The sequence below is a fragment of the Mirounga angustirostris genome, unplaced genomic scaffold (assembly GCF_029215605.1).
Source record: "Mirounga angustirostris isolate CCGP_5_RB_7025 unplaced genomic scaffold, mMirAng1.0.hap1 SCAF_5, whole genome shotgun sequence".
NCBI classification, from domain to species: Eukaryota; Metazoa; Chordata; class Mammalia; order Carnivora; family Phocidae; genus Mirounga; species Mirounga angustirostris.
Genome location: NW_026991713.1, coordinates 103,806,690 through 103,816,817, shown reverse-complemented (window position 1 = coordinate 103,816,817; position 10,128 = coordinate 103,806,690). Strand labels below are relative to the sequence as shown.

General features: G+C 51.2%; 1 protein-coding gene across 2 annotated transcripts in view; it reads left to right on the top strand.

The window, feature by feature from the left end:
• The first annotated feature begins 2,847 nt into the window (after window positions 1–2,847).
• The window catches only part of BID (BH3 interacting domain death agonist), a 44,108-nt gene continuing 36,827 nt past the window's right edge, over window positions 2,848–10,128 (top strand). The window contains exon 1 of one of the 2 annotated variants that reach the window (XM_064591793.1): window positions 2,848–2,981. The gene's annotated coding sequence lies outside the window, so the exon portion shown is untranslated. The remainder of the gene's footprint in view (window positions 2,982–10,128) is intronic. The other variant, XM_064591794.1, reaches the window with a different exon arrangement.

The following is a 10,128-nucleotide window of genomic DNA, read 5'->3' as shown; positions in this document are numbered from 1 at the left end:
CTAGGCACCAGCTCCCTCGGGCTCCTTCCTGCGTTGGCACGCTTGCTGTAGATGCTTCCTGTGTCCACAACGCTCTGCCTCCTCCTGTCACATCTGCTCCCCTTTTCTGACTTTCAGGCATCAGATGATCCAGCTTCTGAGCCACCCATCGCTCACCTGCCCTCGCAGTGCCCTGTTCAGTCTTCTGCACGGCACCTGACACCACCTGCTGCTTTTCTTGTCGACACAGTTATTCCATCTGTTGAGCACCCGTGAGTACCAAATGCTGTTTTAGGGATCAAGACAAGAACATGAATAAAACAAGTCCCTGTCCTCCTAGTGGAGATTATTTCCCAGTGAGGGGAGACAGTCCAACACAAACAAAGAATTATAGAATATTTCAGGTTGTGAGAGATGCTGTGGAGGAAATGAAGCCAGGCCCAGGGAAAGCACAGAGGCTGTTGGGGCTGAGGCAAAATAATAAGGGGACGGTGGTAGGATTTGAGCTTAAAGAGGGTGCAGCTCATATAGGACTTTGGAGGCTGTTAAAAAAGCCTTGGGAAACCATCAAGGACTTTAAAGAGTGGAATGACACCATCTGACATTTTATAAAAGGAGGAAGAATATAGGGAGCCCCTCCCTGTTAGGAAGCTATTTCTATGATAGGGGGATATGGTGGCATGGACCAGGGTGCTGGTGGTGCAGGGGTGAGACACAGGGATTCGTGGGGCTGCTGGGATGCTCACACGCTGCTGGTGGAAGTGCAAGAGGGTACAGCCACTTTGAAAAACTGGCTGTTGGTAATAGAGTTGAACATTCCTCACCCTATGACCCAGCAGTGCCACTCCTAGGTATTATACTCAAGAGAATTGAAAACATATGTACACAAAAAGACTGGTAGGAGAATGTTCATGGCAGCACTGCTGTGACCACCATATTTGGGGATGCATGGATCAGTGAGCAGACACGCATCTTCTGGAGACGGAACACGAGAGTGCTGCCCAGAGCCAGAGCAGCGTTTCACAGGACAGGAGGCCATGCTAGAGAAGGTGGCTGGAGGCATGGAAAAAATGAAATCATGTTTAGAGTCCTGTGTAGGGAGACAGAGAAGTATTTCAACCATTATTCAAAGTTTAGCAATCAGAAGTGCTGAGCAATCAGGAGAGTTGAGTAGTGTTGAGATGGGAAGGATTACTAGTTATTTGCATAGGGTTAGAAGTTAAACAACTCCTGATGAGAAGTTTGCACTGGGGAACTGCTCCTTGGGGAGCATGATATAGCCTAGTTGGTCCTCATACAGTATGAGAAACACATTTATAGTCCTAGAAACGTACTGGTGCCAGAAGTGACTTACAGCTTAGGTAGGCCAGACCCTGTGCCCAAATGAAGAGGGTCTGTCCTGGGTGCGGCACACAGCCTCTGCCCCCTCTGACTCCAGCATGCACTGCATCTGCCTCCCCAGGGAGAGAGTGTCGAACTGGGACTACCCATGTGTCATTTGTACTCTGATCTCAGGCATCCTGTGCCCCTTTCAAAGAGGTCATCCTTGGAGGAAATATATTTATTTATTTATTTATTTTAAAGATTTTATTCATTTATTTGACAGAGAGACACAGCAAGAGAGGGAACACAAGCAGGGGGAGTGGGAGAGGGAGAAGCAGGCTTCCTGCCGAGCAGGGAGCCTGATGCAGAGCTTGATCCCGGGACCCTGGGTTCATGACCTGAGCCGAACAGGCAGACGCTTAACCACTGAGCCACTCAGGCGCCCCAAGGTTGGACACTCTTGAAGTGGAAATTGGTATGTTCCATTCTTTCTTTATAGAATTGTGAAATTAACCTCTCTTGCTTTGGCTGCCAGAAACCTCAGAGACAGCCCCTTTACAAAATATTACTTGCTATTTATACTTCAATCACTTGGACATGCGGCTCTGATAAAGAAATCAACTTGAAATACAGATAATGCTACCTAAATTTAACAAACCATTCCATTATGTGATTTTCATTATAATCGTTTTCAGTCACTGTAAAATTAATGCTACCGTCCTTTCAGAAAAATTGGAAAACACAAAAAAGCGAGAAGTAAAAAAAAAAAAAAAATCACTGTGATTTTTATTATTTTAATGTAACCTTGTGATGATTTTTGGTTGTATTTCATTCCAATCTTTTTCTTCTTTAAAATTCAGTTTCTAGGGACGCCTTGGTGGCTCAGGTCATGATCCCAGAGTCCTGGATTTGAGCCTCATATCGGGCTCCCTCCCTGCTCAGGGAAGAACCGGCTTCTCCCTCTGCCCCTCCCCCTGCTTGTGCTCTCTCTCTCTCTCTCTCTCAAATAAATAAAATCTTTAAAAATATAAAATTCAGTTTATACTACTCTGTTCAGGTGTAGTAACTTCCATAGTCCTATTTGTTTTGTCGTGATTTCCAGAAAGTTGTTTTCCTGATTGTTTTTCTCTTTTGTTGGGAGTCACGTGGTTCTGCTTTGGCTGTGCCGTTGTGGCGATATCTGGGCACAGGCACTGGTGAATGGCTTCATGAGGTTATTACCGGGAATCGCAAACCCCCGCCCCGCAACCCGGCTACTCCAAGAACAGCTCGTGAGGATTCTGAAAGCCCTTCCCAGCAAGGAACATTAGGAATAATCCCTGCATCGCCGGAATGCGTGACCAACCTCCCCAGATGGCCACCTTGATAGGGACCACTGTCTGAGGGTGGAAGTCCACGGTATCCGCGGCTGATCTGCCAGGCGGGAGTCGCGGTCTCCAGCCGGGCTCTAGGGACCGGGCTCCCGCACCGCGCGTGGGGGTTTCCCAGTAGGCGCCGGCGGGGGGCGGGCCGGGGGCGGGGTCGGCCGTGGCGGGCGGGAAATAAAGGAAGTGGGAGAGCGGCGGCTGCGTACTGCGCGCCCCGGGGACTTTGCCGCTGGCTCGCCTAGCGCGGCTCCCGGCCCCCGGCCCCCCGCCCCCCTGCCAGCCTCTCGACCTGCTGCCACGGCCGCTGGGTGGGTGAGTAAACCCCGCTACCCCGCGCGGCCGTCTGCGCTGAGCTGCAAGCTTAGGAGCCCCTGCTTGCCGGGCGACGGGATGGCTCAGTGCTCGCCGGCGGCCCGACCCTCCCAGACACAGTCCCAGACCGCCTGCGCCCGGGGGTGGGAGCCGGAGGGCGGGAGGGGAGGCGACGCCGCCAGGTGCCACCCCGCCCGGAGCGCCCCGTGGGCCCCTGCGGTTAGAGCCTGCCGGCCCTCGGCCCCCGGCGTCGAGGCAGCCTTTCACCCCGCCTCCCGTCCGCCTGGGCCCCTCCTTGGGTCCTCGCGACCGGGACACCGCCGGAAGGGCTTCCCCCCCCCGGAGGAAGGGGGACACAGGGGGACCCTGGGGAGCCGGAGCGGGGCCCGCGCGCGGCCCTCGGATTCTCTCCAGTGGCTAATGGCCGGAGCGGCCCTCTCCTTGGGTAGGCTAGAGATGGCTTTATTGTCTCCTCTCGGAGCGAGTCTTCGGGTTTGGCCGGCGGCTTGTGGGGCCTCGGCCGGGGTGCGGTGGCGGGGGTGGTGAGTTGAGGACTTAAGACGGTGAGACTAGCGGCTGCCGGTCCAACCTCTGAGAGGAAAAAACCGACGGGAAGGGACGAGTTCAGGTCACACATCTGTCCAGCACCAGATCCAGAACCTAAATCCAGACGCAGACCTTGGACTCTGGTCTCGGGCACTTTTCCCTACTTCCCCTGCCTCAGTGTGGCCAGAGAGCCCGTCTTAGAACTGTTAGAAATTACATGCATATACTGGCTGGTGGTAGAAGTCAGTTTGTTGAATGACTTTGTGACCCCAGGGGACCCTGGGAGAGCCCTAAAGCCCTCAGCTACAAAGTGGCTGGGCTGGCAGGGATTTTGCTGGGGTCGCGGAGGGACAGTGGTGGTGACAGTGGGGGATGAGCTTGAGGAACACAGGTAAGGCCTTCTGGGATTGGATTGGTCTGGAAAGGGTTGAGGAGCAGGTGAGAAACCCAGCACAAAGCGCCCCCACATTTACAGGCAACTACCTAATTCCACTGCCTAATTCCACTGCCAAGCCTGCCTGCCCTTCCTGCAAATCTTATCTGTCTGCCCAAGCCTCACTTGGTGGCATCTCAGCTGGTCTCTTTCTATAGAAGGGAGCTGGGGAAGCTGCTGAAGGATGTGGTTTGTCCACATTCCATCTCCACCCACTGGGGCAAGTGGCAGGCTCTGAGTTGGGGAAGGCTCTCCTGGGCCTTGGTCTCTGCCTTTTTTTTTTTTTTTTAAGATTTTATTTATTTATTTGACAGAGAGTGTGAGCGCTTGGGTGTAAGCACAAGCAGGGGGAGCAGCAGAGGGAGAGGGAGAAGCAGGCTCCCCACTGAGCAGGGAGCTGGAAGTGGGGGCTCCATCCCACAACCTGAGCCAAAGGCAGACACTCAACCGACTGAGCCACCCAGGCGCCCCTGGTCTGTGCCATCTTGAGACAGACCTTGAACCAGGGCCCTGAGTGTCCACTGGAAGTCATCAGTGACTGTTCCTGGAAGATAGTCTGGTTTTGGAGCCAGAAGGAAAATGGGAAAGGGACTTCTGGTTTTAAAAGTTCAGGTGGGCAGAGCTCTAGTAAGGCCTTGTTTGGGAAGAGGATAGATGTCAAGCCTTTCATTGCTGCCGGGCATGTGTGTGTTCTGTCCCTCCTGCCCAGGGAGAGAAGAGGTACAGGGTCAGCGCCCACAGGAGGCCTTGTGAGGCACTTCATAAGTGGAGTTTAAAGGCAGCCTTCTCATGGGCTTCCTTGAGTACTGAGGTGCCCAGTGCCCATGTGGTGTGGTTCATGAGGGACAGGGTGCTGTCTCATGGGAATGGAGACAAACTGGCTACTGTCATACATCAGGACGTAGGCTTTAGTGTGTTTGTTGCAAAGAGCTTTGGGAACATGGGGTGGGCTGCTGTTTGTTTTGTCTGAGGAGGTTAGGCCATCTGAAGGGGACTCTGAAGAATGAATAGGATCTTGCCAGTTGGATAAGGTGGGAAAGTGCACTCAGGGCAGTGCAGGAATGCTGGGGGAGGGGTGCCTAGGCGGGGAAGAGGTGTCTCTAGGTGGGAAGGGGCATTGCATGCCCTCCTCCGAGGCCTCGCCCAGGGAAGCTCACAGCCTTAGCCAACCTGGGGAGACTCATTGGAGGAACTGCAGGTTTCACTCATTGGCAAACGAGAACGGCCTGTCAGGAGTGCTGAGGCCACATGGAGGAGCAAGATATGAGATGATGGAGTCTTCCAGGGCAGGAGTCTTGGCTTGAGAAGGACAGTGAATGACATTTGAGCTGTTCTCTTTTTCTCTAGTGCAAGGGACTGTGACAGGAGGTCACCATCATGATCAAGGACTGTGTGTTCCTTGGTGGTAGTACCCAGGATGCTGGCTCTGGATTCCGAGCTCCTGAGAAGACTCACTCTAGAGCTGTGGCCATTGGAAGTCCTTTCTGTGGTTGTACCTCTGGTGACCATTTGTCAGTCTGGGGCTTTGGAGGGCATTGCCACCCTGGATGCCCCCTGGGGCCAGCTATCTACCCTCCTGGGCCTCCTATGCATAGGATCCCATTAGCAGCACCTTGGCTGCCCCACCTGGCTGGCCACCCCCCAGACCATACCTGTCCTTGCCCAAAGCCACTGAGGGGTCTGAAAAAGATAGCTAATTGAGGATGGTGATAACATACAGAGCTCACTGTGGGCCAGATACACACGTAAAGAACTTTTTGTGTATTAGTTAGCTCATTTGGACATCAAAATAATCAGAAGCAAGGTTATCATCCTTATTCTTCAGATGGGGGAGCATTGAGTAACTTGCCCACGGTCACAACTGAGGGAGTCAGACCGTAGAGTTCCAGCTCTCAGTATTATATTACACTGCCTGGATTTCCAGGCTACTCACTAGTCCATTTTCCAAATTTGGCCCATCTACCTCTGCACCTCTACACTGGTTAGACGTGAAGGGGCGAGGAGCAGAGAGAATGGCCGTGGCCTTTCTGTGGACTCCCCTCCCCTGCAGGCAGCTAGTGATGTGCGTGGGGCAGGATGAAGCTTCAGGGAGCAGTGCCGTGGACCCTCTGGGTGGGATTTTGCCCAGCAGGTTCCCCAGCCTCCCATCTCTGGGGTTCAGGCCTTTCCCCACCTTCCCCTCCTCTTCTCTTTATGCCTGCAGAGGTCAAAATGGGGGAGTTTCAAATGAAAGGCAGACTTGATGATCTGGATGAACCATAAAGCAACCATCGAATGGAAATCGTGGTTGGCTTTTTGTGTCCAGGGTTCTAGAAGCCACCAGCTTAGAAAATGAGGAAGTGGTTTGTTTTAAACTAACCTCTCCCGTTGGTAATCCTATCAGCTTGGTGTTGGGTGTTGGAGACGGGTGCCAGGCGGTGGAGTTTTATCACCCTCTCTGAGTCACAGACCAGGTTTAAAAAGGGACTGGTTACGTTCAGACACCCAGAGTGGCTGGACTGAAACTGCCCCGTGTGGCCTGGTAGACCGGCTGCCCTCGTGGAAGGATGTGGGCTGCACGGAAGTGGGGCTGCCACATGTGAAGAGAGGTGTGCCTTCTGGGTCCAGGGTGTCGGGATCACCATGGAGATCCTGGCAGAGCTTCGTGCCTGGGCTTCTGCCTGATCTGAACGGGCTCCCAAGCCCGCACTGAATAAGCTCCTGCCATGCTGCTGTCTGTGCTGACCAGTGGGGCAGGTCTGCAGTTGCTGATATACTCCTGTGCTCAACAAAGTGCCTTTCTTCAGAGTTAGGAAAGTGAGTGCTGTGGCCTCGGTCAGGGGCTGGCCAGTTTTTGGAGTGCCAAATGTAATGTAGTGGTGGTGGTGGGGCTGTCTGAGCTTTTATCTGAGGCCAGCAATGGTGTTGCTGTTTTTCTGTCAGTGGGCATCTGTGCATCTGTAGTTGCTTTCATTTGCATAACTATCTCATTTTAATTCTCAAGCGAATTCTGTGAAATTCTGCAGATGTGAAACATCAGTGGTGGGGTGTTTCTCATGTATATGCTCATATTTAGACAAGTGTTTGGATGGTCACAGCCCTGGGTCCAGGACTGGGCCACGTCCCAGGAGCTTCTGCTTGGATCTCCACACTCTCATGCGCACCGCCACCCCCCCCATACCCCTCCCCGGCCAAGCCAAAGTGAAGGGTAAGAATCTCATAAGGCAGGGAGTGCCCTCTTTACAAATAGGGAAAGGGAGGTCGCATGGCAGGTTGAGAGCCAGCTGTGACCCGGGTATCTATCCCTCTTTAAAGGATCCCTCTGTGGGCTGGGAATGCGTGAGCCTCTTAAATGCTGCTGAGCCCCAGGGACTTAGGGAGTTTGGGGCTTTTCTGGGGTTTTCATCTGTCTTTCCAGGGAGAGCCAGCTGAAATCTGGGGGACTAGTGTTCAGTTAGGGCTTGGGGACAGCAGGAGACATGACAGGAGTAAGGGAGCAGAGGAGGAGGTAGTAGATGGGGGGCGGGGGATAGGGTCTGAGTCAGGAAGGCTGTGGGAGGTGGTGTAGGGTTCCCACCTGGGAGTAAATGCCGGAGAGTGACCTGGGGCTGAGTAACTCTGGTCCCTTGAGTAGTAAACCAGGCCTGAGGTCCGAGGCATTTGTGTGCCTCAGTTTGGGAGAAAGCCAGCCGGGTAAATGAGTCACAGCACCAGCAGCCCCTCTCAGCATTAGCGAGGGTGTTACTTATAATGGATCACCATCTGGGAAGTCAGATCCGTATGGGAAGGGCTGGGAGGGGCTTCTGCACCGGCAGGCAGCTCCTTGGAGACAGAAAGGAGGCCGCAGCCTCTGGGGAATCCTGAGCTTTAGGTGCTGACTTTTGGTGAGGGAGGGCACTGTGTTTGGGACTGTCCCTCCACTTTCTTCTGGGCCCAGACATCTCTATGTATGGTAACAGGGGTGGGGAGAGGGCAGAGGCTCAGCACCCCCTTGACCCTGGAATCAAGGCAGGCCCTGCTATCGTAGAGGAGGTAAAGGGCTCTTGACTGGAACCTCTTCTCAACTTTCCAGCAGGTATTTCCTCACCCTGTCCTGGAGAGAGGGTAGGGTTAGGGTTGTGAGGTCAGTGGGCTGGCGGGCTGGCAGGCCCCTGGGATTGGGTGACAGCAAGCCTTAAGGACAGGCATCCCAGAGGCTACTCCAGAATGTCTAGCTCAGCCTTTGTCCTCGCCTCTCTCCTCAACAACCCTCTCCCACTCCCGCTGCTTGTGTTCCTGCTCTCGCTATCTCTGTCTCTATCAAATAAATAAATAAAATCTTTAAAAAAAAAAAGATTTTATTTTTAAGTAATCTCTACACCTAACATGGGGCTTGAACTTATAACCCTGAGATCAAGAGTTGCATGCTCTACCCACTGAGCCAGCCAGTTCCCGGGAGTTAATTTTCAAGAAGTCCAGTTTATCTGGTTTTTTCTTATATCACTTAATTTTGTGGTGTCATAAGAAATCATTGCCTGACCCACAGTCATGAAGTTTTATTCCTGCGTTCTAAGAATTTTATAGTTTTAGCTCTTGGGTTAGTTCTATGATCTATTTTGAGTTAATTTTTGTATATGATGTGAGGTAGGGGCTTGTGGATACCCAGTTGGCCCAGCACCATTTGTTAAAAAGACAACTTTTTACCTGGTCTCGCCCCCTTTGTCAATGATTGATTAACCATAAATATTCGAGTTTATTTCTGGACTGTCATTGCTAGTCCACTCATCTTATGTTTATCCTTTGCAATACCACACTGTCTTGATTACTGTAGCTTAGTAGTAAGTTTTGAAATTGGGGAGTGTGAGTCCACCACCTTGTTCTTTTTCAAGATTGCCTGTTCTGTGCCCCTTGCATTTCCATATGAATTATAGGAGCCATCTGTAACTTTCTGGGGGGGAGGGGGAAAGCCAGCTGGGAGTCAGAGAGGAATTGCATTAAATCTATAGGTCGGTTTTGGGGAGTATTGCCATCTTAACCATAATAATTCTCCCAATCTGTAAGCATCGCATGGCTTTATTTATTTAGCTCTTTAGTTTCTTTCAATAGTATTTGTAGTTTTTAGTGTACAAATCTTATGCTACTTTTGTTAACTGTATTCCTAAGTGTTCTCTTTTTCTTGATGCTGTTATAAAGGTAATTGCTTTCTTAATTTCATTTTTGGGTTGTTGATTGCTGATGTATAGAAGTACAGTTGATCTTGCAATACTTACGTCCTGTAGCCTTGCTGAACTCACTTATTAGTTCCAGTAGTTTTTTTAGTGGACTCCTTGGGCTTTTCTACATGTCAGATCATGTCAACTCAGTATGTTTTAAAGCTTCTCAGTTGATTCCTGTGTGCCAGGGTTAAAAACCATTGGGTTAGATCAGTGGTTCCCATGCCTTTGAGATGGAAATGTGGGGGAACAGAATCAGAGCACTTGAATTTCTAAGGATTTTTCCTCTGTGTCTGTGGGGAAGAATGAGGGGCTGGGAGCTTAGAGAGGGACCAGTATCCTACACTCCAGCTTCCTCCAATCCTGGTAGACCCAGTTGGGCCGGGTGAGTGAAAGTGTACCTTTTACAGAAATGTGTTTTGGGTGAGAGTGGCAACACCCTCCCTGCTTTGAGTTGTCAGAAGGAGCCCGTGGGAAAACTGGTAAGAGTCAAAACCCAAAGGAAGAAGTCAGAAGAAGTTGAGGTCCTGTTGGGGACTGAGTAAAGGAGGAAATCTGGGTCGGAGCCACCCAGGGTTGTTAGGACTGTCTTTCTGGCTCTGCCTTGACCCTATCCACCCCAAGTAACTGGACTTCACCCCACTTGAAGGGAAGGACTTTTTCATACAGCTCTACACTGTTGGTTTTATTTTCATAAAAGCGGATGTGAAAACTGGCAGGCACCTTAGAAATCCACATTGTTTAGAAAACTGTTGTATCCTCTTATTAGTTCATTAATTAGAGAGCTAAATGAAATCTTGGACACGTGTCCATTTTAAATTTGTACAAAAGTCATGGTTTCACTTTTTTTTTTTTTTTTTAGATTTTATTTATTTATTTGAGAGAGAGAATGAGATAGAGAGCGCATGAGAGGGGGGAGGGTCAGGGGGAGAAGCAGACTCCCCGCTGAGCAGGGAGCCCGATGTGGGACTCGATCCCGGGACTCCAGGATCATGAC